General features: G+C 37.3%; 1 protein-coding gene across 5 annotated transcripts in view; it reads left to right on the top strand.

Annotated features, from left to right (window-relative positions):
* LOC124296725 (prolyl 4-hydroxylase subunit alpha-1) overlaps positions 1-21,236 on the top strand; it is a 141,545-nt gene that overhangs the window by 77,510 nt on the left and 42,799 nt on the right. The gene's annotated exons all lie outside the window — the stretch shown is intronic.

Genomic DNA, 21,236 nt, shown 5'->3' with positions numbered 1-21,236 from the left:
AATCACGGTATTTTTTTTTTTTCAACACCTGCCTAGAAAGTTCGATTTTCGAATCCTGTTAACGGTGCGCAAAGTGCTCCATATCCGAACAGTACGGTAAAACAAGATTGGCTCATGCGCGCAATTAAAACGCTCGATTTTACACACTAGGGTTTCCTTTGGCGCATGCGCGCTTTCGAATGTCTCAATTTTATGCGATGTGTCATCTAGCGTAAGTTATCTAACTCCGATTTCACGCGCTGTCTGTGAAACTTTCGTTGCTTCTCAAAGCAAACTATCCTTCACAGGTGTTGCAAAAAATAGCACGTGTCACCCGTGCGGATGGGCGATATCTGACTTGTGTGATTACAACACTCACCTTGGTTCATGCTGCAAACCTCACACTCATCGGGAATCTCCTACTTTCCGCCCTCGTAACACAATATACTATTTTAATACAAACTGTGCCACCGTCAGTTTCACCACGATAATGTCAGCAATTATCAACCGCATTATAACTAATTCAGGGAGCCCATTTTTTCCATCGTCGAATTCACAATTCCGTTCTAAACTTTTGAATCACAGTTAACGATATTCTGCACCCAGTTATCTGGATACGGTCTTCTGTCGTACAAAAGTATCGATTCATTTATACCTACCGCAGACTTATTCTCACCCAAAAATATCATCACATAGATGAATAAATGTTGTCGCGATCGTTTACGAAAGCGCAAAAATACCAATCCCTGGAACTTGAACCTTGTCTTTTTTTTTTTTTTTTTTTTTTTTTTTGCCATCACCTTCGCATTTGCAATAATCATAATAACAACGAATCTACGACAAAACTCTCGCCTCGCACGTGACAGACCAAGATATCACCAAACTTACATGCATATAATACGGATAACAAATTGGACGCGGAGAATCGAGCTGGTGAAAATGCGTTCCGGTCTGAGCCTGACAATCAGTGTGCACTTAACCCCACGGATATCAGCTAATAACCGACCATCCTGTGTCTCATGCACCGTGCCTACAACGCGGTTGTATTTATATAGGTGCTGCAACTGACACCACGCGACGTTCGTTGGATTCCATTGTATTCCGGATTCGAGTAGGGCAAGCACTCGTTCCGTTTCGCTTCCACTGCTGACAATTTCTCTTTATCTTTCTTTTTTTTTCTTTCTTTTTGTATTTTTTTTTTATTAGCTTTTCATTTTCCCTCTTCCTATTTTCATTTCATTTTAATCCGTTTGTTCCTTCTCTTTAATTTTTTTTTTTTTTTTTATATTTATTTTTATTTTTCATTTCTTTTTCCCTCTTTTTACACGCGCATACTTACTTTGCCGTTTCGCTCCTGCTGCATCCTCCACCGCGTGTTCGGTATGCGTGAAATTTTTTTTATTCATTTATTTATCTTATTTATTTTTTTTCCGCACAGTGCGGCGCGACATTGTGTAGAATTGTGAACTTGTACAACGAAGCGACGGCGGCGTTCATCTTCTCTGCAGCTAATCACAGCGTGCAGAATGTGAGAGGCTAATTAGTGGCGCTCGGTATCGACAAACTGGTAATGAAAAAAAAAAAAAAAAAAATCAAACAAAGAAAAAAAACGAATCGCGTGAGAAACGGGGGAAGAGAGAGAGGGAAAAATAACAATCAAAAATCTCTTGAGCGCAGTATTATATGCAACATACCATGCGTGTGCAAAACAGGTTCTACCGCGAAGTAATTGGCTCGTCGCTGCGTAAAATTTCCGCAATGTCAAACGCGTACAAAAAATGAAGCTCGTATAACTGTGGAGGAATGGAGCGGATCGGGATTTGCGTCAGTAGAAGTTATGACGTTGTTTTACACGCTGCGTTGACATCTGCGTCGGTCGATGCAATGAGTCATTAATTTTTTTATTTTTCATTTACTTGAATTATAGTTACGCGTCCTCCGTTATTTAATTAATTTGTTTCTGCTGCTTGATTAGGTAAGACACTACAACTACCCGTCCCATTCTCTCATATAAAGAGAGGGCTCAGAAGTTGGGTTGTCGACGGTACGAAAGTCCCGAAAAGTTGTGAATTTCGCCGCAAAAAAACAGTTTTTTTTTTCAATCCTTGAGCATTGTTTATAAGATACTTTTTAACTGTGGAAAATTTGTATCTCGATACGATGATCAGTTATAGGGTAAATTTACTTTCAGTCAAAGTTTAAAACTGATTCAACCTACGCGGTATATCGTCAATAACGTTGATTGAACATTGTTGCATTTCACTGCATGATTGCAGCAATTAGATCCGCATTGTTCAGCCAGTTTTATCAGGCAATTGATCAATGATCATTATTGTTGATTTGTCTTTAGAGAGTGAGAAACGATACCGTCTCGATTGTTGATTTATAATGGTTCAAACGTCGTGGATCTCGAATGAAAATTAGGTTACTTTTCTACATAGTAACACGTGTCAAAAAAACCACACATTTTTTTGATGATTTTCGGGATATGAGACACTCTCCTGAATTCATCTGCGAGTGAGCGATGCGCCTTCAAGATTTCAACCCTTTCCGTTCATTCCCTTGCTTGATACAGAATGAAGGGTGACATTGCTCGGTCGGTAAAGGTAGGACTGCTACGTAACCTTAAAATGAAAATGAATATTCGTGTAAGGTAGCTGAAATTTTACCTACCTTTGTCAATTCTGATTTTTGTAAATCGTGAAATATGCGTAAAGAATAATTACGCAGAAAAATTTCAAGTCACCAGTGTAGCAGTGTACTTAGCGTAGGTGTCTTTGATCAGGAAAACAGTGTTTCAACCTTTAAAATTCGTTCATAGAATACACTGCTGGACAAGGCAGGGGCCGGACAAGATTGATTTAGTAGCGACAAAGTGGGCCAAGAGTGGCCATAAGCTGTGCGGTAACGATGGTTTGGATTTTTCATGCAAATAACTTACCGTCACTGTGAACGTTACGAATGTTATGAATAAACTTTACATCGAAACGATTGTCTGACATGCGAAACTCTTTTGCGACACTGTGGGGAAGTGACAAACGGCTGGAAAGAATGTTTTTCTAAATCTAGCACATCACGTGTTCATTTGAACAGAAAATGTTTTTTACCTACAATCTGACAACGGATTACTTTCAGTAATTTACTACTGCTACAATACCTCGTCAACTGGATGCGATTCTGATTTCTGCACCGGCTTTAGCTTGTTATTCTCTGCCTAATTATCCTTGAGGAAACAAACGTTCCAGAACGTCCATTCAGTTTACAGGTTTGAATTAGAATCTCATTCGAAATTAAGTCTACTTTGGTTTTAGGCGCACAACTTAAAAGTCGTATCCTTGGTATTCGGGGTGTTTCAAACCCAACTTTTATATTCACACTTTGTTAAAAGGCGGCAGCAGCGATTTATCATCTTTTTCAAAGTTCAGGATACCACAGCTGTTTCTGTGAAAGATGTTTTTTATCGCCAGATGCACAGTGGAAGTTGAAACAGAGTAGTTGAAAACTGTTTTAAACTCGTGAAATCTCGTTTGCAATCATAGACTTAATTTAATCAAAATTACGAAGCTATAATTGAATATTCTAGGACATTTATGGAGAATGCTTGGACATTTGTTTTTTTTTTAACAAAGCTACAGTTCATTGATCTCCAAAATGAATATTTTTACTCAACTGTACCGACTGTTTCAAGTTTGAACCCGCGATTGATGTATAACCAATTGGCCAATTAAGATTTTTCGATTTGTCACAAGTTCAAATCTCGCGATTGGAATTACTGTCAATTACTTTTATTTCAGAAACTCGTACATCCGTATAATAACTATTCTTCTCAATCCTATAATCTTCAATCTTTCTTTGTGTAAATTCAATATTTAAACCCAATTTGATAAGTGGAATGCATCGAAGACATTGGTTCAAATCAGATATTATTTTATGGCGAAAAACCGTACGAATTACATATCAACGCCTATAAACATAGGAAATCTAATAATACTAATCTCGATTATTGAAAAGAACTTTCAAAACTCGCATGTGGGTGTAAGCACAGCAAGTCACCGCACTAAGTGTAGAAATGATGAGATAAGGCGAGGAAGATATTTCACATTTTGTTTGACATCTCGTTCTATCGTTGTCTCTCTATCTTGCGGGGTAATGACCGACAATTTATCGCATCTCTTCCCTAGGACGCTAATCACTAAACCACCGAGTTCTCCTCTCTTCCGGTTGTACGACAAGCGTCCTTTTATATACCAATAAAAGGTATCCACCGAGCATAGACTCAAGGAAAAAATCCAATTCCAAAGTTACAATTACACCGCGGAACGAAAGCCATGCTATCTCTTATCCAGGACTTGAGTCGCGTAACGCGAACGTTTGTCAAGTGAAAATCTCATTCACGAGCAGCCTAAAATTTTAAAAGCACGAGAATAGGAGATAATAAACATTTCTCTCATGCGTATTTACACGAGTGAAAAATATTATGCGTCAAGCAACCAAAACGTCCAAATGGTAGACAGTTTACTTTTTATGTATGAGTATAAACGTCGGACGCCAGTAACTGAGGTCTGAAATTCTCTCCAAGCCTCAACGTGATCCCATATATTATTTAGTCGCAAAAAAGCGTTTCTTCAACTTATACGCGTAGCGGCGAGTTATAATGTAGGTAGACCTATACTCACTCACGTCGTAAATTATTGTGTTTCTGGCAGCGGTGAGTTTGGGATTTTTTTTTTTTTTTTTACACATATAAGCTCTTAAAGTCGTCCGATTGCATGAAGCCCAGACATCACCGAGGATAGATCTTCATCTGACAATGAGGAAGGTCTGAAAATAACTAATACTTACTTGAATAAAGGTGTCTTAATCGATTATCCGTTCTTTTTGATATCCGAGAGCAAAGTAAGTAAAATTTGGAAATCCAAGGCTGGTGCTGTCGACAGAATCTTTGACAAAGTAGGATGAAGAATAAAGACACCTATTTACTGCTGGTGTTCGTTGAAGCATGGAAATAAATTAAATCTATCAAAAACCTGCAAATTACGTTTTGTTAATTGCAGTTGTAATATTTGCACGTGCAGAATTCTAGAACACTCGAGTTTTCCCCCATTTCAATCAGCTCGAACTTCGGCAATAAGCAGAATATTGAAACCGCGAACGTACGAATAGCTGGTAAATTAGTGAGCTAATTGTAAACAGTACTTTAGCTTATATTTCAATAACTCGTTCATCACGCCGCTGGGCTTTAAATATTCTACATTTCAGATTAATCGTGAGATTTAACTTACGAGATCTTACCCGCAATAAAAGACGCACATTTATATGTTACACAGCGGAAAAAGATCCGTACGAGAATCAAGCTTGTGTATAATAATTTAATCGTACAACCAAAAAATATAATCATACCGTAGTAAGCGTGAATGTATCGTATATATATATATATGTATGTAACGAAAGGAGGAAATAGATTGCGATAACACATGGACCTGCTGGCAAGTTCTCGAAGCATGCCGGCAAGTCAGTGTGTAAGAGAAGATTCTGGATGACCCCAAGGCGGTCAACCAGGGCCGGCTAAGTGTGTGAAATTTTCTGAGACGTGGAGTGCTGGTGCACTGGGAGAAATTCTTAGTTCCGGTTACCGCTCAGTCCTTAACTATTATCATTTTTTACCACAATCGAAAAATATAGTTCTAGGTAGAAAATGAAAATTAGTTTTCTAGCTGTCACCGGAAAGTCTGGTATCCGTTGATATTCTTTCTCATCGCGATCACTGTTGCTATATTTTCTTGTAGCTGTTGCGAAAATTTAATGCTTGCGCAAAAATAAATTGACGTTAAAGCCTTGTTTAACTAAAAAAGTAGAGCAAACCTCGCAAACTGATTTTGCGTTGCAATTACCAAAAAAGGATCGACAAAAGCGCAAAATGGTTACGCGTATCTCGTTTTTCGTAATTCCAACAATAATCAAACAGTTTTTTTAACGAAACCTGTTTTACTGAATTTTTCTAGTTACTGTGACAAATGAAATTTTTCTCAGTATAGATATCACGCGGAAAGGAGTTCAATGACCAGAGACGTGTGGAAATCATTATTTTCTAACACTGTTTTTAAACAGATAATTAGAGTGTTTTGATTGTTCGACTTTCGAAGTAGATAAGCAATTCCACAACTTTTGGATCTACCGGCCATCGCCGGCACTCGAGGCTCTTTAACCATTCGTGTCGCATCGATGGTTACCCTGTAGCGTAACGGCATAGATCGCCAGCTTATCGAGGAAGTTTATCATTGTTCATTAGGTTGGCGCCTGCCGACGTAAAGTGGGGTCATGATGTTCAAGAGAGTAGAGCGAATGTCCCAGGGAACGAGGAGCGAATTAGATTGCTCTTGAATTGATTCGAGTTCCGCGTGAGGAACGCGCTCCTTTTCAGCAAATTCTATAACGTCTGGGAGAGTCCCGAGTGCAGGAGTTGAACGAGGACCGAGTCACGTAGACCAAAGTGGTTGGAGCGTCCTGCATACTTGAATGTCGAATAAATTTTTTTAGAAAAAGCAGAAAAGGAAAGGAGGAAGATAGAGGAATAATCTAAGCAAAACAAACATCGTTGCGAAAGTGTGCGGAGGCAATGAAACGACATACAAATGAAAATCAAAATGATCGTAAGGCCGGGTTGCAGCATTCTCACATGAATACGAAGCAGGTGCATTTTGTGAATTCCGCAGCGCGATGCGTGCTTCTTGCTTCAATTTTGCCACAGAATTAAGTACGTGCAAAAGGCTCCTTCATCGTTTCGAACACTTTTCATTTGGATTTCAAGACTGTCTCGTCTTGCTGCTCTCGATTTTACTTATGAATGTGACAGGGAAAGTGTAACAAAGAGACGAAATATTTTCGAGTATTATACTACGTTCATATGGGCACAGATTCTTAGATGACAAAAGATAGTATATTGTGTTACAAGTGCGGAAAGCACGGAAAGTGGCCGATTACCGATGAGTGTCAAGATTTGAGCGTGAGCCGCCAAGCCGAGTTCCGCGTTCACACGAATACGAGTGTAGCGATCGTACGAGTCAGGTTATGCCCATCGTTACGTGCAACACACGCTAGGTTTTACAACACCTGTGAAGGAAAGCTTGATTAGCTAAGCGACGAATGCGCTACTGTTAAATTCTGTTATTCGTGCGTGGCCCTAGTGTGTAAAATAGAGCATTTGAGTTGTGCGCATGCGCCAACGTCGTTTTACCGCACTGCTCAGAAATGGAGCACTTTGCGCACGCTCTACAGGTTTCGAAAATCGAAGATTCCTATCAAGTGTTGGAAAAAAGTTATTACCATTATGCGCATATAATTTTTCCCATTCGGTTAATCCTGTGACAAATACGCAATATATTTACAGTCATATCCGTAAAGAAATAACTTTGAATTTCCAGTTTTATTGTTCTACCTGTTTTTTGAACAAGTACTATCGTAAGCCAATCGAATTTTTGTCCTACAATGAATTCGATTAACACGTCTTCGAATATTCGTCGGAGTCTATAATTAAATCAGATACAGTTTGATTTTTGCAAAGACGTTAAAAAATTTTGTAAAAATCATGAAAAACGTTTGCCGAACAGTGAATAAAAACGCGCTACATTTTTTACTTTTCTATTATTTGCGAAAACGAATGTTCAGTGAGACGTTAGATAAGGAGAAAATTGAAGGTCCCGTAGGACGCAGATCGGTTTCACGAATCTCGTTGTATGATTTTCTATCTTATGCGCAGATTGAGAATTGCACTGAAGCATGTAAAGCAAGCTTTTCCAGCGAACGACCGCGGCGGGGCGACGCCAGAGCCTGAGATACCTTATAGTTCCTCAGCATCCTCGAAAGTTGGCAAACTCGGTTTCAACCCCCCTTGAAATACCAATGCTCGATGTACACCCGGTCGGATTAAATCCGTGACAATCCCAAGAAATGAAATAAGTTTCAACAAAGCTCGTGACACGCGGGATGTTTTTTAAAATAGGTAATTTCTCGTCTCGCGCGATGAGGAAAAGACGTTGAAAAATTCTACGAGTTACGTACCTACTCCGATGGTATTTGTATATTCTCTGGAGCAAGTATTTGTTCGAATGTTGCAAGCCTTGATGTTGATCATTTTTGAGATAACGAATGTTCTGACGGTGATCCGATATGATACGATTCGATGTTGTCAATTCTGTATTTGAGCGTCACGTCGATTGATTTGATATGTTTGGCATCGATCTCGGCCAGTGTACTTTATACGCGCAACCCGCATGACGTTCGACGCAATACTTCTACAGGAAAGAGAATCTATCTCTGTTCGCAACGAGACACAACGTGAAGATTTATAATTTAAAATTCTCAACAAATGGTGCAGTATGTTAAAAACAAGACGGACCACTTTCCCATACTCTAATATTTTATGAAAGGTAACGTAAAGTGGCAACAACAGGGTATTCAACAAAAACAGAAATGATTAAACTCAGATTCAGAAATTTGTTATTGCATTCAATTTGGGCGAATTTGTTTTCAACAATATTCCCTAAACGTGAAGCAAATATTTCTGTACAAACAAATTTCTTTATTTTTTATAAAACGTCGTATTATTAACAATTTTAGAAGGGTCCATTATTATGTATGTTTTTATTGTATTAACGTACTCTTAGCGTAACTTTGGTCAGAATTTACCGTTTTTTCTTGGTCAATGAATTTGCTATTAATCGATCGAGACGATTTTTCTATTTTTTTTTTTTTTTTTTCAAATATAAAATCATCATAGCGTATAGAAATGTTTACATAAAATATGCTGTGTTAATGAAAACATATAATTACCGTTTTTACAGAATAATTTCAGACAATTTGTAGACAATTTATCCACAAAACTGCGTCCTAATCACTCAAAATTGGATGAACGATATGATTTTAACTTTCAAACGACGGAGCAATAATTCAATTATTCTGAAGTTATTGTGAAATACCCAACTGTTTAAAATGAAATTCGTGGTTTACATGATAAAACTCGACTCGATCATCCTTCGGTTTCACTTTTTAAATCTTGATTTTACCACCTCATTTATTTTCAACTTGTATTATATTATTTCAGAGAATCGTATTTTACGCTTTTGACTTTTCGTAAAAACCGAAACCTCTGCAATATTTGGAAAACTCCGATTCAGTTCGTCTTCAAAGATTATAACTACTTTCAAAGATACTCCCACGCGTATCTTTTCATACTTTCGTATAAGAGGTGTATAAAACTCTCTTCGCGAAATCCATTTCTTTTATTTCAATTACAAATTACACCAATTTTCAGTCTCTCTTACGAATTACTCTGCAGTGTGATACATATAAAAGTTGGAAGAGCGTTTTATTTAAATCATTATTAACAACGAAATGGTAGGTATGCATTTCGGAGTCACTCATAACTGAGATACCATAAATATTAAATTGAGATGTTTATGAGGCATTCCACGCGCGATCGACCTCGTAAGAATCCCTAACCCCTCAGAACTGGTCCAAACTTTATGAAACGTACTCAATAATTGATAATTTTATGCGCGTTTTTTCGTAAATTTTTATTCGAATACGATTAGACCATAAAAGCTGACGAAATATAATTCCAAAATCGGCAATATGTGGAAGTTTCAACTACAACTTTATGGGAGAAGAAAAACTTGATACATTTTCCAGAGTTCTTGTTTATTTTTAAGGGAGATCCTCAGAAACTGCAAAAAAAAAAAAAAGAAAACACTTTTGGTGCACGTTCTCAGTCCTTACCTGAAAAGAACAAAAAAAAAAAAATTGTTTCAAGTTGTTTTATGTCAAAAAGTAGATTTTGAAGTCCACCCTGAAGTTTTTAGAGTTGGACGAATATATTATCATAATCGAAACAGTGTTAATATTTCAGTTATACAATATATTCAGTGTATTTGGAATCTCTGGAATATTTATGCCGGTTCGTTGTTAGTAATTATCTACATTTTGGTCCACTGTAAAATTCGTGGATATATTCCAAAATGTCCAATTTTTACCAAAATTAAATTAGAAGAGTTAATGTTTTTTACTTTTTTTTTTTACACATTCAGAAAAATCGAAATTTCTGAAATATTTATACCAATTTAATTATGATCCCATATTCATCCTATTCTAGAAATTTTAGGATATATTCCAAAATATTTGTTTTGTGACTTCTTGAAAAAACGAAAACAACTTATTTTTTGGGCCTTTGCATGTATGGGCATAACGTATAAAAGAAACGTGTTCTTTCGCAGTTCCCGAGCATATGTCTCAAAATAAATTTCACGTTAAAAAACATGAGACTTTTTTTACACGAAAACAAACATCAGGTCGTGTCTTTTTCTGATGAGAAGAAGTACTAAAAATTCGAGGTGAAAGTTTCGATTCGGAAACGTGATAAAATTAATCAACGTGTTTCTCAGGTGTGCTAAGTTCTAAAAATTACAGGATTTTTATATCACAGCCGACACTATAACAAATCGAAATTGCAGCTAGATCGAAATTTTTATCCCAAAACGCTGCCCGAAATTTATTGGATCGTTCCGTGTTGTATATTGATTTTTCATTTAATTATTTTCCCTGCAAAACTGAGATTCCGCGTAAAACACAAATGAACAATCAAAATGTCAGTCTTTTGCGTGTATTCTTGAGGATAGAACCCGACTTGACACAAATGATGGCGAGATTGAAGTGGATAAAATCCAGAAAACGACAAATAAGAATGATGGAATACGAAGCAGGCTTTATGCCGGGCAGATGGTTGGAAGAAAATTTCCTCTCGCATACCGTGGCGGAATTATTCTTGGCTCGGGATATTGTACAGTCTTTAGAAAGCGATCGAGGAATATCCGTCGAGTTTTAATGACGGTATAAGGTGGGTATATACATATACTAGTATACACACACATATATATATTTATATGCATACACTGGATAAGTCTATATATGTGTATACATGTAGAACTTACAAGTTTCTTCTTGATAAAAAGATCGGATGGATGGACGGATGGATACAGTAGAGGTTCCTTTCTGTTATTCAACTGCCGTTGAAAAAGTAACACTTAAACTGTGAGAAAGGACGCCTGCAGCGATGGCGCTTCATTCTAGCAAGTAGGTATAATGATAATAACGAACCAAATGGTAACCCTCTTAATTGTGACTTTCAGGGTATAATTAGTACAGAAAGGGAAGTAATGAAAAAAAATATGAAATTAAAAAGTTTGCCAACTTACCGCGGAGGAAGCTTTGAGAATGATTGCTTGGACGGGAGCGGGAGTTGAAGTTTCGAATTTGGAAAGTCCGGAAGCGTCTTATTACGAATTATTTGGTGGCGAGGCCTGAAGTATAGAAATCAAACTTTGAAGAAATAACAACGTGTCAAGAAAAATCAAGTTACTATAGAGCCAAGTTCCAAAAAATAAAATTTTGATGGAGTAAAATTCCCAAATTTAAAACATGCTCGTTGCTCAGACAGCGCAGCTTACTCAACGAGTGGTGGTAAAAAATCAGAAAAACTGAAAATCGGAATGACCAGGATTCCGAACGTAAAAATATCGAAAATCCAAAACGAAAAAAGATCCAAATCGTGAAATTTCACCAAGCCAGAAACTTACAGAACTAAGAATCTTCGATCATTCGTTATTGATGTGTTTCATATTTTTTATTTTTTTCATCTTTGCCATTTCGGAACTTTGAGCGTCGGGTTTCGGACCATTCAAGACTTTGACGTTTCGCCAAAGTTTGATTTCTTTACTTCAAGCTTCGCGACTAAAAAATTCACAGTCTGGCGCTTTCGGAACTTTTCCAAATTCGGAATTTCAACCACGCCCTTTTTCGACTCGTATCAGCTCACCGAATCCTGCAACTTGGATGCCTCGAATCCATTTCTGCAGAAATCACCAGAACATTATCTCTCCTGGGTAAACTTCTTTTTTATATCCTTCTTTCCTCCAACATACTCAACTCTCTTCCGCTGAGCCATAAGCATTAAATCGTACAACTTCGGCCTTCTCTATTTTCGTTCGCACAATAGCTCACAGGGTAGGAAGGGGTTATATGTAGGTATAGGTAATTCAAACCTCGCGTCGTACAGTGCAACTCGATTGCTATGAATTGAAACGTTAGTTGTGAAGCGCGACGGCGTTTGGCACGATTTGTGGCCAATTTTCCTCCACAGCTATCGACAATCACGAGATATTCGCACCGTTTTATCTCGCGCTCGTAATTTACGGTGGATTCCAGATCGATCTCGCTCCAAATAGTCCCTTATTCGAGTTAAACATTCGGATTAATGGGGCAGTTAAATCTCGTTATCATCGAAGGCACGTCCGATCTCTTTTCCCATGTGTATGGAATTGGTCGTGATTTTTTCTCAATTCCACGTTTCCGCTTTATACTCGCGGTACTTTGAAGTACAATTTTTTTTCACCAAGCAATGTATTTTGAAAAGAAAAATAAAAAAAAAAAAACAGAAAGAATGAGACATTGAAAGATAAAAGAAGAGGGAATGAAAAGAAGGTCTCGAAAAATAATTATGACTTTTTTTCGTTGAAAATGAAATGTTTGCTTAAGGGGTTGACTTCTTTCAAGTTGATTTTCGGCTGGCATGACGCCGGATATGCTTTCAGCAGCTGGTCTTTCATCTTTCTTGATTCAACGAAATTTCTTTACTCCTCGGTCTCTTCTCCCTCCCTGCTATACGATTCCTGCTTTTGATTAATTCATTTAAAACTAAGTCCAAAAGGACAAAGATTAATTACTGATTCTCATTCGCGTTGTATGTTATTATTCTATGCATAACTACCCTACACCTCCAAGGTACGATTTGTTGAAACACTTTGAGATTTCCTGACGCGCAGAAAAACAGAGAGGAATATATTATAAGGCGTAATAAATCATTCGCGCGCCTGCAGGACATTCCGTGAGATAATCAATAACCATCCCTATACACAAACACACACACCATGACTGTACATTGGACTTTGCTCGGTTCGGATGCAGTTTATGGGTGAAATTTTGTTTATTAGGCTGATTCGTGATCGTCGTAATTTTTCATTCAATCGTAAATGCGCGTATTTCATTTGACCAAAGTTCAAGTATAACAGAAAAAAGAAAACCATTCGTATTGTCAATTTTTATATTACCAGATTTCGTTATACTTTTTTCTGCCTCCGTTTCTCTTCTTGATTCGAAAAAACGTGGTTGCGAAAACTCGGCTAGCAATTTAGGGAAAAATGAAAATGCAACGAAGGGTTTGCAACGTGGTTTCCTTCGATCCATCCTGGAGCCAGGACTCCGCGTTGACACTCTTCCTGCTTCCTTCGTAATCGATAAACACAGGTCTTCCATGCGTTTTCCGCGTAAGGGTTAGCCCACCCTCCCTCTCGTCGAATCCAGCCAAGCCCCCCGTGTTCCGCTTCTACTGCTCTCATCGTATTTCGAAAGGACCTAGCAGAGACCAGAAGGTCTTCGATACGCGAGGGGCTTTCAAAAGTTACATGTACATGTAACGGGGAATTCCATGCGAATCCGACAACGTTTGACCCTCGCCATTTTGTATCAGTTTTTTTCTGGAATTTTATCAACTCTGAAACGTAGCCTGAATTTTTTCACGTTATTTATTCAATTGGTTAGCCATTTATAAACATTGAGAGGGATTTTGAAAAGAACCCTTTTCAATGTTCTCAAAAAAAATTCTCAAAAACTGCATCTTCTTTTTCAAACGTTTCAATAAAAGTTTCATTGTTTTTCAACGGTCGAAATGACGTAATTAAAAGTAGAAATAGAAATTGGATAATGTTAAATCTTTATATAAATATATAATATATATATATATATATAACAGTCGAGTATAGATTATCATTCTTTTGATCCGATTTCGAAATCCATCGAAATCCGTTACTTTTAAGTACTTAACATCACTTTGTGATACAGGAGATAGAAGTGCTGATCATGTATGAAATTATATATTAATTCGTTCTCCGAAAATTGATCATCGCAAAGTACAAACGAGTGAAAATACGCCAACGACTTATGTACGTTACTTAGAGTAGCGTTAATCAAGCGTTAAACCACCTCAGTCAAATTAACCTCCCCTTCCAATTAGCGGGATCAACCTCAATGTTGCAACACCGATTTTCTCCTCGTAGACGACGTATGTACATGTGTATATATGTATATATATATATACATATATACTCTATACATACCTGCATGTGTGCTGGATGTAATAATCAATGATTCGCCTTTGTGGGCAATACAAGATAAAAACATTCACAAAATTATACCGAATAATTGGAATGGGTTTTAATATTTGTTCTCTTTATTTTTTCCCACATTCGCAGAGTCATTTTGTAGACGTGAAATTTGTTTATTTATTTTTCGAATTCTTGAGGTCGTGCGGAAAAAAGTGACAGCCGTTGATTACCTACCTTCGTAAATGGAATTCATTATCGACGAAATCTCAAGCTATTAGCGGTGAAATTCCGCCGAAATTCTAGCGCAATTTTATCTTGTTTACCTGTTTATTACAATATTTGCGCTATGCACGTAGGTGTACGTGTTTAATTCACTAAAAGCTTGAAATTGTTTGCTTGCGATTAATCGCCGAATTTCATGTCGGTCGAGGTCTTAGGTACACCCTATTCACGCGGTGTAATATTTTACGGGATGAAATTTATGATCGAAGGCTCGAGCACCCCGGGAAAGTAGCTTATTTACATGACGGAATGGAAAAAAAAAAATTGACAATATTTTTTAAAACAACATCGTTACGAGTTAGTCAGTATTCCATCATTCCGGTAGACAATTTACACTAGATATACGTTTCGTATACGGGGGGAAAGGAATTCTTTGACCAATAAAATAGATTTTGTTGGAGTCTGTATTCATTTCAATCCAGTATCCGTTATTTGTTTCAAATACAATGACTTCAATTCAACAATTTCGATTTGGTTAGTTTGTCAAAATGATTTTGTCAGGCCAATTCCTTGATTCAACAAAAGCTTTTCTTGCCGCGATCGAGTGAACCTTTTCTTGTGTTTCCGAAATTGAGTAAACTAAATATTATTTCATTTGAAGTTTATGTATTGTTCCTCCAAGTCGCACGTTCGTTGACAGAAACAATTAGGTAGTTCGGATAAAATAAGTACATGAATATAGCCAACAAAAAATTTACATCGATCTAATGCGAGACTACCGATCTAACCGGAGCTTGTTTGGCCTAACTGGTTGAATCAGTTGCAATAATGCTTTCACACATGCTTTGAAACAAGTAGAGAATGTATTTATCATAAACGGCAACTAGGCGGCGAACTTAATCGCTACGGGAGTAGCTTCAGAAATAGTTATAAAACCGAGCTAGGAAGAAAGATATACGAACAATGTGAGATAAATCATTTGAAGAATAAATTTTGTGCATTTAAATAACTCTAATGTTCGGTGAATGCAAAAGATTTTTGTAATAACAGATTTCATTACTTGTTCCAACCATTGAAGTCTCTTGACTCGACAAATCATGAATTAAAATAAGCTAAATTTCTTCTGATACAGAAATTTCATACTTTTAAAACAAAACAATTGAGGTACGTTCAATCAAATTTTTTAGTCACTTCAATCATGAGTTGCTTGATACGAAATTCGTATTATCGCAAGGAACTCACGCCGTGTTATCTTGAATAAATTTCTAGTTGAATTTACAAGAAGGTATTCAATATTTTGATAATACCACGAAGAAAGTATTATTTCATTAATTTGACGGAATTGAAATCGAGATTTCGTATTTATAAGTATATTTTATTGATCATTGAAATTAGTTTTGTAGCTGTTACCAGAAATTCTAGTATCCGTTACTATTCTTTCTCATTACGATCACTCTTCCTATATTTTCTTGTAACCGTTGCGAAAATTTAACGCTTGTGCAACAATAAATTGACGTTAAAGCCTTATTTAAATAAAAAATTACAGTAAACCTTAGAAACTGATTTTGCGTTACAATTACCAAAAAAGGATCGGCAATAGCGCAAAATGTTTAGGCGTACCTCGTTTTTCGTAATTCCAACAATATTCGAACAATCTTTTTAACCATACCTGTTTTACCGAATACTTCTAGTTACCGTAACAAATGAAATTTTCTCAGTGTGGATGTGGTTGCTTTGTCGATTTTTTTCTAAATACAGTACAAACTGTGCAATAATCTGCATTTTTTTTTAACAAGTATGCCTGACGAGTCAGATGATTCGTGAAATTTACAGATGTAACACATAACTCGTGAACGAATATCAAATGTACATCCTTTGCATTCACAATCAGTCCAGATGAGAATAGTTGGATTTATTTCGGGCCGTCGGTCGTTTCATTTGTTATGTCAGAATCACCGTGTAATTTTCAATTGTGCAATGTAATGGTGAGCTTCCAACAGTCAGCGCTGACTTATTGATAACTAAGGTTTTTTTTTCAGGGCGAACCAGTCAAGGTTTTTTCTTCTTAGAATCTATTGGGTTAATCGTAAAGTTGGAAATGGCATAAAAGATGCATTTCATCAAGACGTGCCTTATACATCGTCCGTAGGGTGTTCTCCTCATTTTCTTTATTCCTTCTGTACCCCCGTAACCTCGTTGCTTGCAAGAATAATGAAGGGGAAAAAGTTCGAGCGGCGGAGCCTTTCTTCTTCGTCACAATCAGCTTCACGCTCGGAATTCTGATCACTTGCGTTTTCCTTATACAGCCACTGTTGCTTTCGGGACTGCACTTAATATATTTTAACCACAAAAATATTCATTCAAATTCAATATGCCCAGGTATGGATACTTTGTCCTATTGGAACTCGGCCAGGTTTAATGACCTCGCCATTTTTAATACGGTAGATACTTTTTTACTTAATATTATCACGCGTGTAAAACTTTCTACTTTTTTTTAATCCTCATCCAAACATTTTTAAATCATGAATATTCAAAGTCTTTCACAGTCCCACTTTTAGAATATTCGAAAAATTGTGAAAAATTTCATTTCTCGTATCAATCATTTCAAGTCCCGTCTCACGATGGATTAATGCGTTCCAGATATTTTCGAAACACTTTTAAAATTTATACGTATGGAATTGAATGTTCAAACGTTTTTGAAAATACAGAGTAAATTCTTATTTTCGATTCTACCATGATTTTTAATCAAATCTTCCGTAAATACGATAACAACTTATAATAAATTTTAACATGTTATCTTTACGGAAACAGATAACGAGACTAAATTAACTTATGCCATTCATTCAGAGACTGAGTAAAAAAGATAATTTCTTTTCACCGCCTATTACACGTACTACACGTTTATGAACATAATTGCGAACATTATCACGAAGCGTGGAAAAGGGACAAAATTTCCTTTGTTCTCTCACTTCACAACCCATACCACAAATTTAGTTCGTGCTTAAACATGTACAATAAATTCCAAATAATACCAAATACCTATCTAGCGGAGTTTAAAGTTAACTCATAATTTACGATAGAAAACTTTCCATTCCACTTGCAAAATCTCATCATCATGTAACTTCACGAATCAGTTGATGTTGATAATTACTCACGGGTCGCTTGAACGTGGGCTAACCCAAAAGTTCCGGCACTTCTGGTTTTTTTGTTTCAAAGTATTCCCTGCGCTTTGAAAATTGGGAAATTTTTTTTTGGATATCAAATCACGAGCATTCTAATTTGCGCGCCAAATTTTGAAAATTAAATGTTCTTACGAAGAAGGTTCTATTCCTGGCGGAGAGTTAATAAGTTTTTTTGGTGTAAAATTTATCTATAGGGCAAAATGTTTTTTACCGAGCGTTTAAAAAGAACAAGTTCTTTTTTTTTCAATTTTCTACTGATCGATGCCAGTTTTGTAATGTTTTTTTTTTACCGAAATACATTAATTTCCCATCCCAAATACTTATTAAGTCAACGTAAAGAAAACAATTCTCTTCAAAAGACCGTTTAATTTTCAAAATTTGGCGTGCGTATTAGAATAGCTCGTTATTCGATTTCGAAACAAAAATTTTCTCAACATTAAACCACACGAAACGCTTTTGCGTTTTTCTTATTCAATTTTTGAACTTAGTTAATCCAGCAACATCCGATGGCTCAGGAAATCTGTCAAGCGCGCGGGGATTAAACAACGATTCGGATCGACCAATTTGAAACGTCTGTGAATTGCGAACCAAAATTTACCCGCGAGAAATGAAAAACGTCTGTTTAGGATTGTCTGAAATTTAGTAAACGACGAGAAAAACAAGAGATAGTGATATTTTTCAAAGCCAACTCCTCGAAAGTCATTTCTAAAATTATACGCAACAACGATCTTCCCACAATTTTCATCCCGACGTATCGTTACGTTAACGTTACCAACTTCATCCCCACCAGATTTTCACGAGGATTGCATCGGCGGTCTACGGGACGATAGTTCTGGGACACCCTGTATATAACTCTATGTAACTACCGGCTCGATTTGCGAGGAGTTGAAAATGTTCTTCGCGTTCTAATCGGGAGTTGTTTGATCTCTCGGCGGCCCAGAGATAAGAAATATGGAGCTGAAAAAGGTTCGGATGGTCGGATACTTGTCTGGCTGATCGCTTACGCTCTGTTTTACGGGCGATTTAGCACGACGGTTTTCGCAACTGATCTCCTGCACTATAGCCGGGCGAAACGTTGGACGTCCAGCCGAAGATAAATGGGAATGACTTGCAGAGGCGGATCGGATCGAAGGGTCATTCGACGGACGATCGGGGGACGATGATGCCTTTGGCCAAAATTTAAAGGCTTCCGGACTGGTGGAAGCCCCGCGCCTCAAGATGGGATTCCGGCTCCTTCTTATTCCCCGTTATCCTCGAGGGGTAATCCTTCTTACGGGGGAAGGACACCGTAATTGCTTCAGAGTTGGAAGCCATCGTCTGCTCAAACTTTCAGTCAAGTTAATTAACATAACTGCCAACAAATTATGACGCACAGCTTCGCGGCAACTACCAACGTTATAAAGCCATTAAAGGGGCCACCAAAAACCTGGATTTTCATCTCGTCGCCTCGACCTGCCTCCAGCCATCCCTCAATTTTAACTCACGCGCTCCTGTCAATTTCTCCCCGAGAAATTGCTTAATCATTCCGGATTACTAGATCGATTCTCCACTGTCGCTAACATCGTAATGTTTTTGTGCTCCTCGACACCTCTGAAAAGCTTTTTATATCTTTATTACTTGAAGCCAATCTGATTGTTTGTAAAAATTTTAATCAAACTTGTCGATCAAATATTTTTTCGTGACCACGACATCTTCAAAGTTTTGAAAAAATATATTACACCTAGAGAGTGGATGTAATCGTACAGTTTGTGGCCGCCGTACCATCTTTGGCCACTCTTGTGGAATCGTTTAGTCGATGCTGATACTGTAACATACATGTATACCATACGATTATTGAATTCGTTACAAAAACGTGCCCTGCAGATAATATTAAACGGGACGGGACTTCGATAGTCGGTTGTTTGAAAAGCAATTTTAATAACGATCATATCTGATTTAACAGTTTTCTACCATTTGTGGCCAAATCCTTATTTTGATGCGATTGATGTGGCCACAAATGGATCAATGAATGGCCACTGTGTGTCTACCCTACTTGCGTAGATGATATTGACAATTTTCCTTGACGCGAAGTTAAAGTGAAATTCAAAGTTTAAAACTTTGCAAAGTCGATTTACAGCTTTCCATCGCACAGTTCAAGCTTATACAAACTTCCTTCAATTTATTGGCCAAAGAAAAATATTTCGTTGAGGTAAAATTTAATATCAATATTGTTAGTTTTCAATTGTACGAAAAATCGATTAATAAATCATGATCAATAAGATGTCACGATTCCGTAAAACTTTCAAAAATTATATCACCTACCGTTTAACAATCACGCGACCTGTTTAAATATTCGAAAATAAATAGCTGCGACGATACTTGATGTTGCCTTTAATATGATGACAGTTTCAAAGAAATTTTATTACGGTAATCTCGATGGCCCAATAAATTTCCTTGTTCAAGATCAGCTCGATATTCCAATCACAAAAACTTTTGCAGGTCTGAAATTTTCGAGTTTCGCTTCGGCGGCGACGAACCAAACTCCAAAGCACTAATTTCTCAGCGTTATACTTCTACCTCCTTCTCTTAAAACATTGGCATTTTTTTTTTTTTAAACGACTCCGCGAACTCGCCGATCCTCTGAACCTTGGCAATATGGCAAAAAGTGGGTAATCAATCATGACGATGTTCACGAGCCAACGGAACGTGTGGAAAGAGCCGCGGATTAAGACACTTTTTTCTTGCGTGGCGTATGTTATACGTACCGAAATTCGAGATATATATTTATGCGCATAATGTCCGTACCGTTGAAAGACCGTTGGAATGAAAATTTTTAATTGCAACTTCAAACTAACACTGAAAGCATTGAGCTTTACAGAAGATGATTACGTTAATGCTGTATTATGGTTTACTGGATTTCAGAGATTTCTCAGGTTACGAAATGACAAGTTTGTCTAAAATTACCTCGAATATCAAGTACCTTCTGAAAAACTATGTACCATTTTTGTAACTAGTCACAGAATAACTCACTCTGTTCACAATTTTATGTAATATCGTAAAGTGTTGAAGGATTTTCGTGTTCCTCCGTACGTTCCCTTGCCAATAATTCAAAATGATTACTTACGACTGCGTGTTGAACACGTCGACCTACTGCAGTAATCACGTTCTTATACTCGCTATTTGCAATGCTGTCCAGTGTGAGAAATTTGTCTGAACCACGCACGAAAAATTCCGTACTCACGTTATTTATTGGAATTTTTGAAAAATTTTAACACTCAGGATTCCGAGTGGAATATTCACAGTAGATTTCAAAATATGCTGCGAAACCGCTCAAAAAGAATTCGTTGTGCAAGGTTCGCTCGAAATTTAAATAACTGTATAATCTGAACCGGGAATTCCTACAATTTTGACTGAGGACCGCAAGCCTTGACGGAGGTTCGCGGTGGTTTTCTCATTGTCAGATCACAAACGCCGGGAAGCCAGATTACGGAAATGAAATTTCGCCCGCTGAAAATTCGTCCGGAACAGGCGCAAAATGTTCACGCGTCCCATGACAATCTCACTTTCCGGTACAGGACAAAATGCGCGAGAAAAGCAATTTAAAACAAATCCGAGATGTAATTATGGAACGAGTACGGTAGTTTTCCATCAAAAATAGAAAGGG

The sequence above is a fragment of the Neodiprion virginianus genome, chromosome 1 (genome assembly GCF_021901495.1).
Source record: "Neodiprion virginianus isolate iyNeoVirg1 chromosome 1, iyNeoVirg1.1, whole genome shotgun sequence".
Classification (NCBI taxonomy): Eukaryota; Metazoa; Arthropoda; class Insecta; order Hymenoptera; family Diprionidae; genus Neodiprion; species Neodiprion virginianus.
This window is presented reverse-complemented; position numbering and strand designations above follow the sequence as displayed.